This window comes from Nerophis lumbriciformis, linkage group LG04 (assembly GCF_033978685.3).
Source record: "Nerophis lumbriciformis linkage group LG04, RoL_Nlum_v2.1, whole genome shotgun sequence".
Taxonomy (NCBI): Eukaryota; Metazoa; Chordata; class Actinopteri; order Syngnathiformes; family Syngnathidae; genus Nerophis; species Nerophis lumbriciformis.
Genome location: NC_084551.2, coordinates 10,558,497 through 10,581,392, shown reverse-complemented (window position 1 = coordinate 10,581,392; position 22,896 = coordinate 10,558,497). Strand labels below are relative to the sequence as shown.

At 41.6% G+C, this 22,896-nt stretch overlaps 1 protein-coding gene across 2 annotated transcripts in view; it reads right to left on the bottom strand.

Moving 5' to 3' along the window:
- ncalda (neurocalcin delta a) overlaps positions 1-14,644 on the bottom strand; it is a 65,360-nt gene extending 50,716 nt beyond the window's left edge. Inside the window, exon 1 of one of the 2 annotated variants that reach the window (XM_061948691.2) lies at positions 14,394-14,644. The gene's annotated coding sequence lies outside the window, so the exon portion shown is untranslated. The remainder of the gene's footprint in view (positions 1-14,393) is intronic. The other variant, XM_061948683.2, reaches the window with a different exon arrangement.
- Positions 14,645-22,896: the final 8,252 nt, after the last annotated feature.

Genomic DNA, 22,896 nt, shown 5'->3' with positions numbered 1-22,896 from the left:
GCGTGGCATGGAGTCGATGAGTTTCTGGCACTGCTCAGGTGTTATGAGAGCCCAGGTTGCTCTGATAGTGGCCTTCAACTCTTCTGCGTTTTTGGGTCTGGCATTCTGCATCTTCCTTTTCACAATACCCCACAGATTTTCTATGGGGCTAAGGTCAGGGGAGTTGGTGGGCCAATTTAGAACAGAAATACCATGGTCCGTAAACCAGGCACGGGTAGATTTTGCGCTGTGTGCAGGCGCCAAGTCCTGTTGGAACTTGAAATCTCCATCTCCATAGAGCAGGTCAGCAGCAGGAAGCATGAAGTGCTCTAAAACTTGCTGGTAGACGGCTGCGTTGACCCTGGATCTCAGGAAACAGAGTGGACCGACACCAGCAGATGACATGGCACCCCAAACCATCACCCAACCATGCAAATTTTGCATTTCCTTTGGAAATCGAGGTCCCAGAGTCTGGAGGAAGACAGGAGAGGCACAGGATCCACGTTGCCTGAAGTCTAGTGTAAGGTTTCCACCATCAGTGATGGTTTGGGGTGCCATGTCATCTGCTGGTGTCGGTCCACTCTGTTTCCTGAAATCCAGGGTCAACGCAGCCGTCTACCAGCAAGTTTTAGAGCACTTCATGCTTCCTGCTGCTGACCTGCTCTATGGAGATGGAGATTTCAAGTTCCAACAGGACTTGGCGCCTGCACACAGCACAAAATCTACCCGTGCCTGGTTTACAGACCATGGTATTTCTGTTCTAAATTGGCCCGCCAACTCCCCTGACCTTAGCCCCATAGAAAATCTGTGGGGTATTGTGAAAAGGAAGATGCAGAATGCCAGACCCAAAAACGCAGAAGAGTTGAAGGCCACTATCAGAGCAACCTGGGCTCTCATAACACCTGAGCAGTGCCAGAAACTCATCGACTCCATGCCACGCCGCATTAACGCAGTAATTGAGGCAAAAGGAGCTCCAACCAAGTATTGAGTATTGTACATGCTCATATTTTTCATTTTCATACTTTTCAGTTGGCCAACATTTCTAAAAATCCCTTTTTTGTATTAGCCTTAAGTAATATTCTAATTTTGTGACACACGGAATTTTGGATTTTCATTTGTTGCCACTTCAAATCATCAAAATTAAATGAAATAAACATTTGAATGCATCAGTCTGTGTGCAATGAATAAATATAATGTACAAGTTACACCTTTTGAATGCAATTACTGAAATAAATCAAGTTTTTCAAAATATTCTAATTTACTGGCTTTTACCTGTATATCATCACACAGTTTGAACAGTAACACTGTGTTTGAATATAGGAAAATAAAACACTGTACTTTATCCAAGTGATTCTTTGGCCTACCACGAGATGGAGCCCACGTACCACTAGTGGTACACTTACCACAGTTTGAGAATCACTGAACTAGATAAACTCACTGTGGCACCAAGTGGAAATAAAATATATTCCACATCCCCAAACCTGTATTTACTTACTAATTCTTAATTTGTGTATTTATTTTTCATCCTTTGTGTTAAAAAAATAAATATAAAGACATTTATGAAGATTGTAATTTTTTTTAACAAAGCTTTTCATGTGGATTAACTGATGCGTCCCACACTCTGCCTCCAGCGGCCCCCAGGTAAACTGAGTTTGAGACCTCTGCTGTAGAAGTTTCTAGCAGTCAGCTGGAAATCTGATTTATGTATGACATTCATGTTCAGAGCATATACCTTTTGCATGCTATATCATATAAAATATATAATATGTATCAATAAAAGCAATTTACATATTGGGTGGACATTTATTTAGGGAAGATGGCCCATGCAAAAGGGGCGCGACAGAGTGACGACAGACACCAACTGGACACCCGTCATCCGCTGCTATTCTTGCTCCAGAGCCACTTTATGTTTTTTTAACCCTTTTTAAATGGATTAATCTTGGCCGGTGAAGTACTGTAACACAGGGATCAATGCCAGGAGAACTGTAAAGGTGGATGCGCAGAGTAAAACCATGGCTTCCACTTCAAACTAACTGCACTTTGTTGTGTTGAATAGGTGCGGTTGTTATAACCTGCTGTCGCCAGCGGTGTCATAATTATGCGACGGTTAACTAGAATGGATATGTCAATATATCGATATATTCTATAATCATTTGTCCAGAATCCTAACGGTCTTCCTGTACAGACCTAAACAGGAACTGGTATCAAAAATACTGGTTCCCGGTATACATCCCTACTGTTAACCCTCTGAGGCATACATCATTTACTAGCAGTTAAGTGCCGCCAGGACCAAAAAGCCCCCAGGAATTTAAAAGTGTAGGGAAAAGTTTAGCCAACACGTCTGTTTTTTTAAACCATTCGAATGCCCAGTTGATTTAATTTCCATCCATCCATCCATTTCTACCACTTGTCCCTTTCGAGGTGGCTGGTGCCTCCATTTTTTCATATTGAGAAATGTGCAAAAATGTGTTATTATCCACTTAGTAAATGATAAAGGGCTGGGGTAGTGGGATAAAGAAGAGGCTGAATTGTTGGAGCAGACAGAAGCCGACAGTGTGAGGTCAGCATGTCTTGACACTGTAAATGTGGAACTTGGAACCAAGCTATGCCGACATAAATGGTATGCCTACCCAAACTTAACCAGAAAAAATGTGCCCGGCTATTTGGACCTAATGTCACGATAATATTGATAACGATACAAACAGCACACCAATGCTACTGTTAGTACAACCGCATACATTGTTGAGCTAGCTCTGTACAAACAAAACATGAAATGTGGGCCAATACTTTACAGATACTGTAATATGGTTGTTCATGTTTTTAAGTCAGTACAGCTGAGTGTCCTATTGCATTGTGTTGTGTATTACAAACTCAAAAAGCTATTCAGCTGTTAACGCAGTAGCTAGCTTACCACTTGCCGTACCTAGCTTACGGCTAACACCGTAGCATGTTGTCGCAAGACGATGTGTTACTATGCTAGAAAAAGAGTTCCTCAGTGTTCGCTCTTACAGTAACAAAGTCGGTTATTATACAGGTTACGGAAGATAAATGAAGCATCGTTGGCGGTTTTTGGATGCATTTTTTAAGTGACTTAGAGGCAGAATGGATTGGTCCCATTAGCTGCATTGCTAGCTATCAAGAACGAGCAGATTATTACAAATTCAAATGCATTCTTGTCTCTTATAAGGATTGTGAAAAGGCACATTTCCAAAGAAAGTGCAGTTCCCCTTTAAATGGGCTAAAACTATTTCAGTGTATCATTGATATATGAAAAAAATCCATCCATCCATCCATTTTCTACCGCTTGTCCCTTTTGGGGTCGCAGGGGGTGCTGGAGCCTATCTCAGCTGCATTCGGGCGGAAGGCGGGGTACACCCTGGACAAGTCGCCACCTCATCACAGGGCCAACACAGATAGACAGACAACATTCACACTCACATTTACACATTAGGGCCAATTTAGTGTTGCCAATCAACCTATCCCCAGGTGCATGTCTTTGGAGGTGGGAGGAAGCCGGAGTACCCACACAGTCACGGGGAGAAAGATCCCGAGCGCAGAATCGAACCCTGGACTACTCAGGACCTTCGTATTGTGAGGCACATGCACTAAACCCTGTACCACCGTGCTGCCCTTATGTGAAAAAATATGAAGCAAATTACTAAAAGGGACAAACGGTAGAAAATAGATAGATGGATGAAAAAACCTTCTTAGAAAAAAAATAATTCCATTCGGATTACACGAACACAATTAAGTCAAAAAATAAAGCAAACCTGAAAGGACAAAAAAGTCCCCAGTATACGGTACTCTAAGGGTTAAGTAACATTTTCCTTAAATAGTGGAGCCAATACCGGTATGTACTTTCAAATAATTATATACAGTATGCTGGTGTATTTCTACACTGTAAACCTTAACAGGTTTAATAAAAAAGTACTATGACACATACTCAAACAGTCCTATTTATAAATAAAATACATCAAAATGCTCCTTCAGTGTTTGCCCTTCTCTTATCTTTTTAGTTCCTGTCTTTCACACTCTCACTCTTTATTTCAATCTCTCTCTTTCTGACTCCGGTCATGAATCAGTGGTTACATGAACTGTTTTCAAGATAGTTTCCACCAGTGTTACATGAAACCTTAAGTACAATAACAGGATGTTATAGATCCCACACGAAGTTTCAGCTGGGACTCTTATTTTTTTCATTTCAGAAGGTCAGCTACAGCAAAATACAGCATCCAAGATGTACAGTATTTGCAGAAAAGCTTGACATGTTACTATCAGTAGTGCAAATTGTGCACGCAGTAACACACATTACTCGAATCCAAAACGAACCCCTTACATTAGCTACTGTATGAACTAATTGTGTGTTCTTCTTACACTACTATAATCAAAACCCTTAAAAAGGCCACCATTACCTTGAACTAATGCATTTCCATTGAGAATATTTAAGAAGGATTCCTAAAGTTCACAGAAACGTGTTAATATAACTAACATAATTGCAAATTTCAAAAAAATAATTCAAAACAATTATATTTATTAACAACTTTTGACATTAGTAATTATAATCTGCCTCAAGTTGCAGTCACAGAGGAAGTGACAAAGGAAAATGTCATTGTCACTGGATTTTTAACACAAGTTACTGCATGTACACACACATAAATACACAGTGGAAAAACATGCAGGATGCCTGATAAAGCTACTACAGTACTCATATTCTATGAGTATGTGGCGGTATTTTCTGGAGAGCAACCTCTCCAATGCGATCAATCTTACTATTCAAACTACTGCACATGAATAGAGAAGACATGACGAGACACTTACAGTACATTGCCACCAGGTGTGCAGTTTATGTAACAGACACTTTTACACATAATAGGTGGTTGCTGAAGACAAGTGAAGTACAGTAAAGCAAATCCGTTGTTCATTTCATAGTGTAGTGATGTAAAAAGAACCAGATATAATAACCAACTTGCCAAAGTCTCTGTGTGAATTATTGCTAATTTGTAGTCCATACTTATTTATGCACTTTCTCAATAGAGATTTATCCATCCATCCATCCATCCATTTTCTACCGCTTGTCCCTTTCCAATGTTCCAAATGTATTTAATTAAATAATCGGATTATTCCAAGCCAATTACATCATCATGTACTGCCATATTAGTTGACCGAACATAAACCAAAGAACTCAAAACAGAACATGAACAACAAACATAAATCATAAAAGCCAAGAAAGTATGTCTCTTACTTAAAAAGGCTAACATATCACTCTGACAGTCGACAACCCAAAAAACACTGGCCTGTGTCCAATTTGGGTTCCTGACCCTGCTCTTGATTATTACCACTACCCTTTAGAATGGTGCAAAATTGGTGCGTTTCCTCAAAATTGTGAAGGATGATTTGAAAATAGTTTTCTAAGGACAGTGCAGTAGCTTCCTGCTGTTTGCGGATGTTACTTTCCGAGACTATTCACAAATAGCAAATACAAGTATACAGTATATAAGTCATTAAGACAGGCATAAAAATGTCTATTATTGATACGATAATAAAGCCTGGGTTATGCTGTTTACGGAGGCTCGCTCCTCTCCCTCCAAACTTTATTGCTAGCTTGACGATGACGTTCTCCTTTGATTTCAAATCAACATTTGAAATCATTTTTAAATATTTAATTTGATTCAGCTCTTTAAGCCTCCTAATCTCTCTATTTGCCATTGTGAGCCGGCGACAAGGGGAGCTAATACGCTAAAAATGCATAGAAGCACAATCCAAGCTCAAGCCTAAAGTATGACTTTCATACATTATAAATTGTAAAATGTATTAAAAAAAATGTATGTATATAATGTGTGTGTGTATGTATCATGTGTGTTGGAAATATATGGATGAATGGATATATATATATATATATATATATATATATAAATACATATGTATATATGCACACTAGAGATGCGCGGATAGGCAATTATTTCATCCGCAACCGCATCAGAAAGTCGTCAACCATCCGATGTAACATTTGATCAGAACCGCACCCGCCCGCACCCGCCCGTTGTTATATATCTAATATAGACGATGCAAGGCATTAGTGAGGTTATAAAGCTTTTGCCTGTTAAAGAAAGGAGACTGATCCAATGCAGCACAGACATTCGTGTGCCACGCTGTCACGACCCAGACGCACACCAGTGCGCAATCATATGGGAGCCGCGCTGAGCGCACCTCCAAGCACGTCTCGCTGCCGGCGACGGCCGGGTATGGGCCCGACGCTTCAGCGCCATCCATTTTCAGGGCTAGTTGATTCGGCAGGTGGGTTGTTACACACTCCTTAGCGGGTTCCGACTTCCATGGCCACCGTCCTGCTGTCTATATCAACCAGGGTGAGCCCCACCCCTTTCGTGAGCGCACTGCGCGCGGAGTGACCCCTGTTACGCGCCCCCGGCAACAGGGGTGGCGGGCAGGTAAGCTGCGCGGGCGGAGCGCGCGGAGTGACCCCTGTTACGAGCCCCCGGCCACGGGGGTGGCGGGCAGGTAAGCTGCTTACCTGCTGCGCGTGACGCCGGCCGCGGCGAAGGCGGACGAGGCGGGGTGTCGGTGCGGTGGGCGCGGTGGTGACCCTGGACATGCGTCGGGCCCTTCTCGCGGATCGCCTCAGCTACGGCTCCCGGTGGGGCCCTCTCGGAGGAAGGGGCCTCGGTCCCGGACCCCGGCCAGGCGTCCCTTCTCCGCTCCGTAAAAGTGTCCATCTCTTTTTTGTTTTTTCTTCTGTTGTGGCATATGCAGCAGGTGCCTGCTCGTTTTTCGTATGTGGGTAACAACATTTAACTATGTATATATATTTCCGAATTGGTTTAACTGCCACCCGCCTGAATCTATTTAAAATCTCATTTTTTTTTATTTCAACCGCCCGACCCGACCCGACCCGCGGATAAAATCTAATTTTTTTTAATTTCATCCGCCCGATCCGTGGATAATCCGCGGACTCCGCGGTTGTGCCCGCAAACCGCGCATCTCTAATGCACACACACATATATATATATATATATATATATATATACACATATATATATATATTATGGCTGTCAATGTTAATGCGATAACGCGTTAACTATAAATTTCAATAACGGCACACATTTTTTTAATAGCTGATTAACGCAAACACTTCCTTTTTGACACACCAGCCGTGCCGTATGAAGGGGGAACTTGGCTGCAGTTCACTTGCTACTGATGAGCCACAAATGGACAAAAGAAGAAAATAAAGTCTACCTTATGGAAATATCAGGTTCAAAGCCATGGCAAGTCCCCCGACAAGAAAGGACTATTTTTCGCTATGAGAATAGGCGACCTCCCTTCAGCAAATCCCTACTGCGCATGTCGTTCAGAGGTGGGTGGTGCTTCACTTCCGTGTTCAGATTAGGGTTAAAGTGCAGTGATAACATAACATTTAGATTGTTACTGCTTTAGTAAGTAAGATGACATACAAGCTCAACAGAATGAAAGACGGTCAGCAGGATGTCGAAAGGAGACTGCAAACAGTCGATGCGACATCAAAACATGTCAAGACACTTTCTCAAAACAATCACACACTTTTCTGGCTTCAAAATAAAAGCGCTACGCTATACATTTGGTTTAACTACATTTAGGGTTTCTCCTTCATATTAGCCGCCACACCTAACAAAATAAAGTAGTATATTGTATTGTAGCGTCCAGAAGAAAACAAACAAAGTCTGACTTTCTTATTAGCTCTTGTCACCAGTTTGGGCCCAATTCCAACAAGTATTTCCGCCGTAAACACACGTCTGCCTCTGTGCTTCACTCCTAGACACACAACACTTGTTCATTCTCCGCCGACACAGTGTGTTCACAGACCATGGGAAAAATGACCATTATAACACACTAACATACACATTAACACCAGCAGGTAGTTACAGTAGGAATGGCTATGTATAGTTTAATTTGCACACTATTGACTAATGATGCACTGAAAATTTGGCCGGAAAAATACGTGCTTTCATCACCGGATCAGTGCTCTCGAAACCGATGTTGTGATGACGTAAACTATACGCATGGGGTGTCTGGAGCGGAGGCAGCGAGTCCGAGCTGTGGACGTACTTTAATATATTCGAGATATACCCGCGGACAGCAACCTTCACAATTTAAGATGACACTGGCGTCTTTTAATGAGAGAAAGTCTGGCTGAAATATTGTGTAAATGATTTTATAACATGCTGTGGTCGAGTCCTCAATTACAGAATGATAAGCAGACTCAATAGTACATTTTTATTAATTAATAGAGAAGGTTAAAACATTGTCACGTAGCAATATGAAAGGCCATTAACTTGTACAACATGTAATGTACAGAAAATCTGAAGCATTTATTCAGGTAGAAATATCACAGATTACAGCTGGGATAGACCCGCCACCCCCTGAAAATTATCTGTCTAGGGTACACCAATTAATGATGAAAAACTATATCGCGATTATCCATCCATCCATTTTCTACCGCTTGTCCCTTTTAAGTTAACTATGAACAAATAACGATAGATATTTTAATTGTTTGACAGCCCTAATATTAGGGGTGTAACGGTACACAAAAATGTTGGTTCGGTACGTACCTTGGTTTAGAGGTCACGGTTCGGTTTATTTTTGGTACAGTAAGAAAACAACAAAATATAAATGTTTTGGTTATTTATTTACGAAATTTGTAAACAATGGCTTTATCCTTTTAACATTGGGAACACTATAATAATTCTGCCCACGTTAATCCACATTAAACTGCCTCAAATTGTTGCTCAGATTAAATAAAATGACAAAACTTTTCTTCTACATATAAAAAGTGCAACATTAAACAGTTTCAAGTCAACTCATCATGCTTAAGTTATTACAGCATTTGGGAAGCCTGTAGTTGATTTTTATTATGTAAATGTTATATTTTTATCAACATGTGATAGCAGGGACCCTGCAAAACTAGGCTGCTCCATTACTAATGATTAATGTAACTATAGCTGAAAAAACAGTACAATAGCAATAGGAGAGATTATTCATCCCTGAACACCATGGAGTTCATGTAGGCTTGATGATGCAGTTATATTATTATATCAACTATCAGAGACAGAAACTTTTCATTTAACATAATGTCCTTTTTTGCTGCTTCAACACAGCTCAATCAACACAGAAAAAGGTAAAGTGAAATAACAGACAGACAGGGCTTTGCTGTCCGTAACACACACACACACCGCAAAATGAGCTAACGTTACGCTAAAAGCGAATTAGCCTTCACCTCAAGCCAGGACTGCGAGTAAGCTGAGCTGCAGTTTATATTTCTGGAAGGTCAACGGGCTCATAGTGATGTTACTAGTAGTTGACTGGGAGGTGTTTATTATAATTTGGGGAGATTCCGCTGCCTGATGCTTACCTGCTAAACGCTAAGCACTGACTACATGCGCTCTGAATATGCACTGCTGATTGGCTGTTACCGCTCTGAATACGCACTGCTGATTGGCTGTTACCACTCTGTATGTAACCAATCAGATGGTTGTGTGGGTGGGACAATGCTGGGTGCTGTGTACTGACAGGGACAGGCAGAAGGAAGCGGAGCAGCTTCTTAAGACTTTAGCTTAGCTTAATATGTTCGTGTGGAAACTCGTTCGGTACACCTCCGAACCGAACCCCCCGTACCGAAACGGTTCAATACAAATACACGTACCGTTACGCCCCTACCTAATATATATATACACACTTTGATTACAAAGATATAACGATGGTGTTTGCTTACATGTTACGTACATTCTGTAAATTGTTTACAAAAGTGAGTTGAAAAATAAAGCTAACGTAGAGCCACGTTGATGTCCATGTTTACTCTACTTAATAGCCATGAAAAGATTAGAAACCTCCAAGTGTTTATCCATCCATCCATCCATTCATTTTTTACTGCTTGTCCCTCTCGGGGTTACGGGGTGGCTGGAGCCTATCCCAGCTGCATTGGGGCAGAAGGCGGGGTACACCCTGGACAAGTCGCCACCTCATCGCAGGGCCAACACAGACAACATTCACACTCACATTCACACACAAGGGCCAATTTAGTGTTGCCAATGAACCTATACCCAGGTGCATGTCTTTGGAGGTGAGAGGAAGCCAGAGTACCTGGAGGGAACCCATGCAGTCACAGGGAGAACATGCAAAGACACAGAAAAGACCCAATCTTTTTACCAAACTCCTTTTTTAATGCTGTAAATAAATTAATCTCATCCTTTACTTGGAAAGGCAAAATTCCTAGGATACGGAGAGAATTTTTACAGAGGCACAGGTCTGTAGGTGGTTTGTCACTCCCTAACATAAGATTTTACGAACCTGAATTGAGTTGGTGCAGACTAGAAGCTGAATCATGTTCTATCTCGCTCCTAGCTCTGCTTACATCAAAACTGCCTTTTCAATCATCTCAGTTTACATGTAACCCAATTGTTATCTCTACTCTTAGAATTTGGTCTCAATTTAGATGCTATTTTGGACTCCGGGGATTATCTAACTACAGCTCCATTCATAATAACTATCTCTTTCTTCCTTCAAACACAGATAAAGCCTTTTCTCTATGGCAGACCTCAGGCCTGGTCAGACTAAGGGACCTTTATATTAACAATCACTGGAGCTCAGCGAACAAGGATCTGGCGAGAGTCAGGTTAGTCTAATGTATTAACAAACAGTTTATCAAGCACTTTTGACAATTGAGATAGGAGAGATACTGAGTCTCGTCAGATCCTTGTAGTTCGCTGGGCTCCACACATTGATCTGGGAGTTCTTAATAGGATATGTATTTCAGAAGGCGTATGTGATTGGATAAACCACTTGTCCGTTATCTTGAATAACGTGCTACTTCAACCACTCACATCGAAATCAACCCGTGACGCTGATGAGAGCGACGCTGGGAAATCCAAACCCGGTCGGAAGAAGAGCCAAAACATCCGTTCTCTGTTCAAAACCGTTTTCTGATCATCTTTTTAAAGAATTAATATTCGATAGATTCGACAAAACAGTTGCAATAGCAGAATCAAAGTCAGCACACGACGCAGCGAGGGCTGTTGTTGTTTGAATGTTGTTTGAATCCAGTGCCCCCCGCGACCCCGAAGGGAATAAGCAGTAGAAAATGGATGGATGGATGAATCAAACAGTCGCTTTGGCGCTACGTTACATCTATGAAATCACGCCCGGCGATCCTGATTGGTTCAATATTTTTTGCAATCTGGAAGTAGTTTGCAATGCCTTCGAGCCCAGACCCTTGTGTGGAGCTCAGCAAACTACAAGGGTCTGGGGAGAGTCAGGTTAGAGATACTGGTCTATAATTACCAAACGTATGTTTATCTCCAGTTTTAAGTAAAAGGTATGATCTTAGCTGTTTTCATACTGTCTGGGAAAACTCCTACTTTAAAAGAACAATTAATTATATAATGTAATGGTTTAATCCAGGGGTAGGGAACCTACGGCTCTAGAGCCAGATGTGGCTCTTTTGATGACTGCATCTGGCTCTCAGATAAACCTTAGCTGACACTGCTTAACACGATAAGTAATGAATAATTCCGCTGGTAATCAGTGTTAAAACAACCACGTCTCAACCAGACTACAAAGCCATCAGCAAAACCATGCAGCACCAGAAGTCGCATTAATGTAAGATAAGAGACTTATTATACTCTAAAAATGTTGGTCTTACTTAAAAATGCACGCATTTAGTTGTATTCATTGTTAAAAAATATTATACGGCTCTCACGGAAATACTTTTTAAAATATTTGGCTTTCATGGCTCTCCCAGCCAATAAGGTTCCAGACCCCTGGTTTAATCCATCCATCCATCCATCCATTTGCTACCGCTTGTCCCTTTCGGTGTTGCAGAGTTTACTGGAGCCTATCTCAGCTGCATTCGGGCGGAAGGCGGGGTACACCCTGGACAAGTCGCCACCTCATCACAGGGCCAACACAGATAGACAGACAACACATCACAGGGCCAACACAGATAGACAGACAACATTGACACTCAAATGATGCAATCAATTCCATCCATCCATCCATCCATCCATCGTCTTCCGCTTATCCGAGGTCGGGTCGCGGGGGCAGCAGCTTAAGCAGGGAAGCCCAGACTTCCCTCTCCCCAGCCACTTCGTCCAGCTCCTCCCGGGGGATCCCGAGGCGTTCCCAGGCCAGCCGGGAGAGATAGTCTTCCCAGCGTGTCCTGGGTCTTCCCCGTGGCCTCCTACCGGTCGGACGTGCCCGAAACACCTTCCTAGGGAGGCGTTCGGGTGACATCCTGAGCAGATGCCCGAACCACCTCATCTGGCTCTTCTCGATGTGGAGGAGCAGCGGCTTTACTTTGAGCTCCCCCCGGATGACAGAGCTTCTCACCCTATCTCTAAGGGAGAGCCCCGCCACCCGGCGGAGGAAACTCATTTCGGCCGCTTGTACCCGTGATCCTGTCCTTTCGGTCAGGGCCGGCCCGTGGCATAGGCCGTATAGGCAAATGCTAAGGGCGCCGTCCATCAGGGGGCGCCACGCCAGTGCCACAAATGTTGGGAGAAAAAAAAAAAAAAAAGTTGGTACTATTATTTCTAAATACAAAAAATAATCCCACGTTAATTAAAATGCAAAGTAAAGCCTATATAATAGAAATATTATTTGTTACAACATTACCCCCCCCTCCCTTCCCGTATCATGACTCTTTTTGGACGTCACCACATCAAAAAATCAACACATGATGTCAAAACGGCCAAAACTGTCAGGTGCCCAGGGAAGAAAAAAGAGAAAAGAAGAGGAGGAGAAACGAGAAAAAGACAGAGGTAGCAGGTAGGTAACGTTAGCCTACATGAAATTATTTGTCTGTTACAGAATGTGATAGTAACCTGGCTTTTTAGCATTAAGCTAATGTTACATGATTCGGCAATTGCTAATCAATAAATAGCTAGTTCTGTTTTAACGTCGGGTTAATATTGTGGAGGGGGCTAAATTGTTATGGAAAATAATAATGTAACGTTAGGTAATTACAGTACTCCCACCTTACATTCCTCAGGGACATTTGTATTAGATCTTTTAAGCAGGTGTTTTTTGTTTACATTGTTATTGCCTTCTGGTTAGCTAATGTTTGCCCTGCAAGTAATAGTCACTTTTCCACCCCTTTATATATCAGGTATAGTTGTAAGCCTAGTTGTTAAAGTGCACATCATTAATGTTAATTAAGCAATATGTATGTAAAAAATATTGTATTTCATATATTCATTTTTAATTTTTTGCATTCATTTATTTATTCATATTTTTTTAAATCTTGTTAACTATTCTGATTGTTAATTTGCTTTCTTTAAGTAAAAAAAAGGTCAAAGACAAAGCTATTCGGTTTCTTGTGAGTATATACACTTCACTGCCGATGTGGGGGGGCGCCACCTAAAATCTTGCCTAGGTCGCCAGATTGGTTAGGGCCGGGCCTGCTTTCGGTCATGACCCAAAGCTCATGACCATAGGTGAGGATGGGAACGTAGATCGACCGGTAAATCGAGAGCTTTGCCTTCCGGCTCAGCTCCTTCTTCACCACAACGGATCGATATAGCGTCCGCATTACTGAAGACTCCGCACCGATCCGCCTGTCGATCTCACGATCCACTCTTCCCCCACTCGTGAACAAGACTCCGAGGTATGCAATCAATTGTGTTTTTTATTATTTTCATGTCAATACCCTCACTGTTTGGTGAAATGACATAATCTCCCACGGCACACCAAACAATATCTCACGGTACACTAGTGTGCCGCGCGGCACAGTGGTTGAAAAACACTGTTCTGATGTCTAATAGGAAGATTCCGACCACTTGTTATTTTGGCACTCTTTGGCCTGAATGTGGGTGCTTTTGTTCGAGGCTTGCAGGGTTTGTGTGAGAGGCTCTTAGAAAGAAGGGAGGAGGGGTTCTTTAAGACCCCCATCTAGCAAAATTCCTGAAAAGAAAATATTGGGGGAGAAAAAACCCCACTTTTGTTGCCCTATTAGTCATTTGTGCTAAATAATAAAATGGACATGGTAAGATTATGAGGATTGCATTCTTGCAGGCATGCTGACTATTTACCCCCAAAAGAGGGCAGGTGGCAGCTGCAGAGCCCCCCTTCTGTCCTCTAAATCTCTAACGGCAGAAGCTTCAACCCACGAATTACCCACTACTTTGGGAGGAAAAGCCATGTGGAGCTGCCCATCACTTGTGGCTGCAGAGCACATAACACTGTCACACTCGCCCCCACCATCACGCACTCACTTCCTGCAGCGTTTATGAAAAAAGTATGGCGAGACAGCAAAGCTTCGTGTCTGTTGAATTTCACACACACACACAAAAGAAAGAAAACCGGGCTTCTTCAGTATCGGAATATTTCTGTTCCGCTATGAGTCCGGACATTTTAAAACGCAAACATCTTACCTCACTTGGTAGCGTCGTGTTCAGCAGTTCATCACCGAGCACTTTAAATGTCGACTCAAGTTCGTGCGGGGGGGGAGAAGAGGAAGCAACAGGCGAGAATGGGAAACGAAGAAAAGGAGGAGTGAGGAAGGCGGGAAGAGGGAGTGGAAACAAGATAGAATGGAATGGCTGAAGGAGAGAAACTGAGCCCGACTTCCAGAGACTCCCCGTTTGAGAGGAGGGTTGGCTTAAAAAAAAAAAAAAAAAACGAAAAAAAAACGCAGACGGGCTAACTCTCTCCCTCGCCTGCCTCCCTAGTTTGACGTCATCGCGGTCACGTGACCTCACTCTGGAGTGGAGGGGAAATGAAAGGGGAGAGACAGAAGCCTGAGTTGCCATGGTAACAGGGCCAGTGCTCTGCAATGATTTCAATAGGTCAACACACACACACACACACACACACACACACACACACACACGGAATCTGGCACATGACAGACTCCTTTGCACAAAGTGAGGACGCTGCGTTGCACTGCGTTTTATGTGTTCAATAAACAATTACTTTACGCAATCTATTGTTGTGTTCCCTAATTTGAGTGTGCATTGTTATCACCAGGAAAGATGAGGGCACCTACATAGGTTCCATTCTAGAGGCTAATCTTTCCTGTGATAAAATGGCAACCAAGGTAATCAAAAAGGTCAACCAACGAACGAGATTTCTCGACAGAATCTCCTCTCTGGTCAACAAAAGCACCTTGAAGAATTCTAGCGGGAACTCTCGTTCAACCCTTTTTCGATTACGCATGCACCTCCTGGTACCCTAGCACCTCCAAAACCCTCAAATCTAGACTCCAAACATCCCAGAACAAGCTAGTCAGGTTACTTTTAGACCTCACTCCTACCCATACCTGCCAACCCTCCCGGATTTTCCGGGAGACTCCCGAAATTCAGCGCCTCTCCCGAAAACCTCTCGGGACAAATTTTCTCCCGAAAATCTCCCGAAATTCAGGCGGACCTAAGTGACGTGTCGACAGCCTGTTTTCACGTCCGCTTTCCCACAATATAAACAGCGCGCCTGCCCAATCACGTTATAACTGTAGAATGATGGAGGGCGAGTTCTTGGTTTCTTATGTGGGTTTATTGTTAGGCAGTTTCATTAACGTCCTCCCAGCGCGGTAACAACACACAACAACAGCAGTCACGTTTTCGTCTACCGTAAAGCAGTTCGTCTGCCGTAAACAGCAATGTTGTGACACTCTTAAACAGGACAATACTGCCATCTACTGTACATGCATATGTGACAATAACATCTACGGCTTTTAGAGAGTGTAGTGCACAACTGCGCACACAACAAGGAGACGAAGCAGAATGCATCATCAGAGAGGGTGTTCAGCATGGTTAGAAAAATAGTGACAGAGAATAAAACAAGGATGGACAATTCAACCCTTAACTCAACAATGAGTAGATGAGTGTTATGTGTGTGTATATATGTGTAAATAAATGATCACTGAAATTCAAGAATTTCTCTTATTTTTATATATATATATATATATATATATATATATATATTTATAGCTAGAATTCACTGAAAGTCAAGTATTTCTTATATATATATGAAATACTTGACTCCTCCCCTCTTAACCACGCCCCCAACCACGCCCCCCGACCACCTCCCGAAATTGGAGGTCTCAAGGTTGGCAAGTATGCTCCTACCCACTTCTCCAAAGTGGGCTGGCTCAGGGTGGAGGACAGAGTAAAACAACTTGCACTGAGCCTAGTCTAAAAAATCTGCTACACCTCCCTGATACCGAAGTACATGTCAAACTACTTCCTTAACGTAAATGACCGCCATAACCACAACACCAGGGGGAACTCCACTAACCACGTTAAACCCAGATTCCGATCTAACAAAGGTCTTAACTCATTCTCCTTCTATGCCACATCAATATGGAATGCACTCCCAACAGGTGTAAAAGAAAGTACATCTCTATCCTCCTTCAAAACCGCACTAAAAGAACACCTCCAGTCAACCTCAACCCTTGACTAACACCCTCCCCCCTCCACATCCCACCTCCCCGGATTGTACATAACCAAATGTAAATAATCAAATGTATATACTTGTTCTTATGCTTTCTAAACTCACTATGTTCACTACTCGCTGTATAAATATCCTACCAAGTCAGACCTACACTGTTTCAATGTCCATTTCTCTGATGATGCAATTGTTGATGACTGAAGTGCTGATATCAACTAAACCCTCCTCATCCCACCCCCCGGATTGTAAATATTGTACATAATGTATATAATTCAATGTATATACTCTGATGATTAACTTGTGTGATGACTGATAGTATATATTTGTACCATGAATTGATTTACGTGGACCCCGACTTAAACAAGTTGAAAAACTTATTCGGGTGTTACCATTTAGTGGTCAATTGTACGGAATATGTACTGTACTGTGCAATCTACTAATAAAAGTTTCAATCAATCAAAAACACATAAAGGAAGGCGTGTGTTGCTGAGCTCTACCTGGACATAATCTGGACTGGACCTGGTTTTTTAGAACCCTTTCAACAATCTATTTTCATTGACAACCTGGTCTGGTGAAGGTAATGTCCTTTATTTTTTTTAAAACAAACAAAACATTTTATTGAACAAAAAAATAAATAAAATAAAATAAAAGCAGTTACATAGAAACTTGTAATTAATGAAAACGAGTAAAAATAACTGCTAAAGGTTAGTACTATTAGTGGACCAGCAGCACACACAATCCTGTGTGATTCATAGACTGTATCCCTTGCAGACTGCATGGATATATATTGTAGGAACCAAAATATTAATAACAGTAGGAAACAACCCTTTTGTGTGAATGAGTGTGAATGAGTGAGAATGGGGGTGGAGGGCGGGAGGGAGGGTTTTTGGGTTGGTGCACTAACTGTAAGTGTATCTTGTGTTTATGTTGATTTAATAATTTAAAATAAATAAATAAAAAGAACAATTACTTTGCTAAATTCAACCGTTTTTATATCATACAACATTACATAACAACGCAAAGGGATGACTTGCATTACAGCCCCGTAATTTTCCATTATTCCAGCAGGTTACACTACTGTAATGGCCTTCTCGCTGAGCTCTCTGAAACGAGGTGTAAAGCAGCTGCAGTACATCCAGAATGCTGCTGCTCGAGTCTTGACTAGAACGAGGAAATACAATCATACCAGTCCAGTGCTCAGGTCACTTCCTGTTGCTCAGAGAATAGACTTTAAAACCGCTCTGCTTGTGTACAAGTATGTCCAATGTCTTGTACATCTCTGACATGTTAGACCAGGGGTGTCAAACTCATCATGGCATGAGAACTTAAAAATAAAGACATCTTTAGATTGTTTTCTTTGTTTTACTTTGGCCATTGTGAAAAAGTACAAATCCCAAATAATCTTGACAAAACACTTCAAGTTAGTTGTAAATTCCAAGGCAAAAATTGGTGCAGTTTCAAAAACACCATGAAGAACAAAATTACCTGAGACTGTCTCAGTGTATCTACAAAGCCATCAAACTTTAAGTCACGGCCTATTTGGCATTGAACCAAATAAATAATAAATAGATAAAAAGTATTCTAATTTTGGTATCAAATACCTCATTTGTTATTTCCACATATTAATCCTGTGCTAACTGAACAAACCACACAAATGGAGTTAGAAACTATTCAGATACTTGAGTTACTCTTTGCGTTCACTTTTTGACGGAGACATTTTGGGGCGATGAGTGTGCCAAATAACGACGTGTTCGAAGCAGGTGACGTAAAACGGCAGGTTTTACGTTTCATTTGGGTCGAATTAACAGTTTGCTTGCCTAACAGAATTGCTATTGCGACATCCAGTGGACACATTTAAAAAAACAGTTTCTTTCATTGAAAAACTTCAGCTCATTTTTATACTCCGCAAACTCATCTCACGGGCCGGATAAAACCTGTTTGCAGGCATGATCCCGTTTGACACCCTTGTGTTAGAGCCATATGAACCATTTCGGGCCCTGAGAACCTCAGAACGTCAGGGAGTGGTCTTCTGCTGGTGCTTAGAGTCAGGATGAAACATGGTGAGACTGGGTTTCAGTTTTATGCCCCTAAAATCTGGAGTAGTCTTCCTGAAGATGTGAGACAGGCCTCAACTTTGGCAATGTTCAAATCGAGACTGAAAACACTTTTAATTGTGTATATCACAACTGAAAGTATTTAATGTACGCTATTTGTGTCAGAATATGTTGGTGGCGAACCCCAAGATGCAGAGAAGGCGGAAGGCATTGTGCGAGAAAACATGATTTAATTAAACACAATAGCAAAAAAACAAACAAAAGGGTACAAACAAAAGGCGCGCACAAGGCGGAGAACAAACTTGGCTATGAACTAAAATAGCACAAAGGCTAACTGTCGACAAGAAACAAAAACACTTACTGTGACACGAAGGAACTATGACATGAGCTGAGTGAACAAAAGTAGACAGAGCTACAATGACAAGTATTATGACAGGTAGTAGTGACATCGACAATGACAATAATCCAGCACTGACTGGAGGGGAAGGCAGGTTTAAATAGCAGCTGGCTGATTGACACCAGGTGTGGCCAGGTGCCAATCAGCCGCAGCTGAGGGGAAGCAGCACTCAGGGAGACAATGAGGAAATAACCAAAATAAGAGCGTTGACAGGAAATGACAGAGGAAAAACTAAAACTTGACCAAATTGTCAGGGACAAGCCTGACAATTTGATTGAGTTTAAGATACAACCCTTTGAAATTGTTTTTAATCATATTTATTTTATATTGTTTTTAATTGTGTTTAATATTGTTGTGCAGCACTTTGGAAACATTTTGTTGTTTAAATGTGCTATATAAATAAAGTGGATTGGATTGGATTGGAAGATGAAGTGTGATTGTTTTTATCCATCCATTTTCTACCGCTTGTCCCGTTTGAAGTCGCGGGGGTGCTGGAGGCTATCTCAGCTGCATTCGGGCGGAAGGCGGGGTACACCCTGGACAAGTCGCCACCTCATCACAGGGCCAACACAGACAGACAACATTCACACTCGCATTCATGCCTAAATGTTTTTTATAATAATTTCATTTTCTGACTTTATTTTGAATGATTATTTTATGTTTAAATTTTCGCCTTGTATTTTTCGGTTAAGCACTCTGAATGGCCTTGTGCACGAACCGTGCTCTATAAATAAACATGCCTTGCCTAATTCAAATTTACTACTAAAATGGTTTGTCACAAAACAAAAATTGGTGTCCTTGTCCTATCCTCCACTAAGCCAGCAGTCTGACTATCAGAATAACATCTGCTGCTGCTGGTCAACTGAACGGAGCGAAAAGAGAGGCCCCGGTCAGGGTGGGGTGGTGGGTTGAGGGTGGGGCGAGGTCAGCCATGTGAAAACGACCCCCCACCAGCGACTGTGCAAGAGGCTGGTGGGAAGAGACATGAGATGGAATGGCACACAGAGCAGCGAGAAACAACAGCATGTGGTGAAACCTTGATAAATTGACTCCAGCAGCTTGAATAAATATGACCGATAAGTATCTTCATATAGAGGCAAGAGTTAAAAGGGGCCTATTATGCAAAAAAACATGTTGTTACCTTTTGGTAAGTATTTTTGTGTATTTGGGATCTGCATAAGTCCTGAAAATTTAAAATTGAACCATAGAGGCAAGGCGGAGATATTTATAAAACAATCTTGCCTTCCTTCATACTTCCTCCAAACGAGCCGTTTGGAATTTGCCCAATTTGTGACGTTTTCCCCAAGTGTGACGTCAGCGGATATCTCCAAATATGGTTAAGTTTTACCCAAAGAGCATTGCGCGAGTCCGCCATTGTAGCTAGACGCTGTATTCAATAAGCTCCTTCTTATTGCATTGTATAGTTCTAACTTATATCTGTCGGTTAGAAAACTACAACATGGCTGATGGACAGAAGACGCAGTTGAAGTGGAGGCACGTAAATACGACCGCCCACAAAACGGCACATCTTGGTCAGAAAGCGGCTTGAAGATGATCTGTAAAACATAATTTATGCAAAATTTTGACCAAAGTGCCACCATTACATGTTATGTATACCACAATGAAGTGTTTTAAATGTAGAAAAAACGTCATAATATGGCCCTCTTACAGAAAAAATTGCAATTAGATTATTTTCCAAAATCATTGATTTGTATCTCATTTTGGTGTATGGCCACAAATAATTAAAGAAATGTTTTTCCCGATACTCAAAAAAACGTACATAAAATCTATATTGTGATATATATTGCAGCCTACTGCGATAACAATACATATCATATACTATTTGATATATGAATGATAATAGAACCATTTCAAAACAGGTTACAAAGGCTTCTAATTTGGCAGATGATGTATGTGGTAACATATTGCATCATTTCTGCTTGTATTATTTACTCAAAACTATTATAATCTACTTGCTAAAATACTATTAATATCTGTTTACTATTTGTTGTAACATCGTTCTAGCTACAGTTATGTTAACCATAATAAGGACGTATTCTTCTGTTGTTTGGATACTTTACATACATTTTTTTTTTTTTGTCCTGTCCAGCTTCTCAGGCAAATCATATAGTTGATGTAGATGCCCATGTTGGCTGTTCAGATTTACTTTACAAAAGAGAAGTGTAGGATACTTCTCTTGTTGCCTTATTTGTATTTGACTTTATTAAATGTATTTATATTATCATTTAGTGCAGCCGGGCCGAGCAGGAGGGGATAGAAAGAGAGAAAAAAGAAGACAGAGGGGGAAATTGTGGGGTCAAGAGGGGGATTAGACAAAGAGACAAAAACAACAACAGCAAACAACAACAACAGCAACAACAATAGAGCAACATCAGCAAATACGAAATGTACAAATATGATGGTAAAATTAATAGCAAATAAGCAGTTAGCGAAAATAAAAAATAATACAGAAATGACAATGAGCATTATTACACTACAAATGGAGCAATTCAAATACCAATAGAAATAGCGCTATTGATAATGAACAATAACAATACTTTACCTTTACTATCAACAATACAGTTGTTCAAATGCAACAATACATATACGTAATGATAACTTGAGATACGAAAGAATGCAGAAAAATGGAGGGGGAGAAAGAGAAGCAACCTACATTAACCTTGTAGATTGTTATAGTAACAGTAGGTTAAGCTTTGTCCGTGTGCCATGTGTTATACCCAGTTTACCCTAGGGCAACAACGTTAATATATGTTTGATGAAACGTGATTATGTGCATGAGTGTAAGTATGCATACAGTATGTACTTGTACATGTACAGAATGTGTATATGTGTTTGTACAGTGAGTGTATATGTACAGTATGTGTATGTTTGTATATTGAATGTGCGTGTGGGTGTACGAACTTTAAGTATGTAAATATGTACTGTATTTGTGTATGTATGTGGGAGCGTAGGTACCTATATATGTATGTATGTATGTATGTATGTATGTGAGCATATGTGAATTTGTATGTACAATATATTCGACTCCCAGAGTGCGTGGGAGCCAGAGCACGGTCCCAGCCACCCGAGAGCCCAACCCACAAACAGTAGGCGTGGTGCCCAGGGAACCAGGGACCACCGCCCCCACGCAGCCAAGCCGGCCAGCGACAGGAACCCCAGAGCCCGGCCCACCGCACCGCCCACAAGGGCCAGCAGCAGGCCGCAGACAGACGCACCCGGCAGAGGACAGGGCACGAGAAAAGCAGGGGACAGCCAGACCCCAAGCCAGCGAGAGACCACACCCCACACAAGCAGAAAGGCGAGACGCCCCGCCCGACGGACCCAGAGACTCCCTGCAACCGGACGGCAAGACCGCCACCGCCCCACCGGCAACCGAGCCCCCACGAGCCCAACCCCCCACCCCCAACGTTTTTGGAACTGCGGACCGGTCAACACTTGACAATTTGTCCCACGGACCGAGGTTTTTTTTTAATTTTTTTTAATTTTTTTATATATATATTTTTTTGTCATAAAAAAAAAACAATCATGTGTGCTTACGGACTGTATCCCTGCAGACTGTATTGATCTATATTAATATATAATGTAGGAACCAGAAATATTAATAACAGAAAGAAACAACCCTTTTGTGCGAAGGAGTGTGAATGAGTGTAAATGGGGGAGGGAGGTTTTTTGGGTTGGTGCACTAATTGTAAGTGTGTCTTGTGTTTTTTTTATGTTGATTTAATAAAAAAAAAAAAAATTTTTTTTATTTTATTTATTTATTTTTTTACATTTCTTGTGCGGCCCGGTATCAATCAATCCACCCACCGGTACCGGGCCGCGGCCCGGTGGTTGGGGACCACTCCTTTACATGATGAAAAATATTTGTCATGCATGTTAATATTATTCTAAAAGCATGTGTTGTACAAGAAGATGAAAAAACCCTCACACATTAAACCACAGGTGTGAAACTCTGCATATCATCCGAGTGTGTATATTTGGATCTGTGTATGTGTGTTTTAGATCCACATACATGCG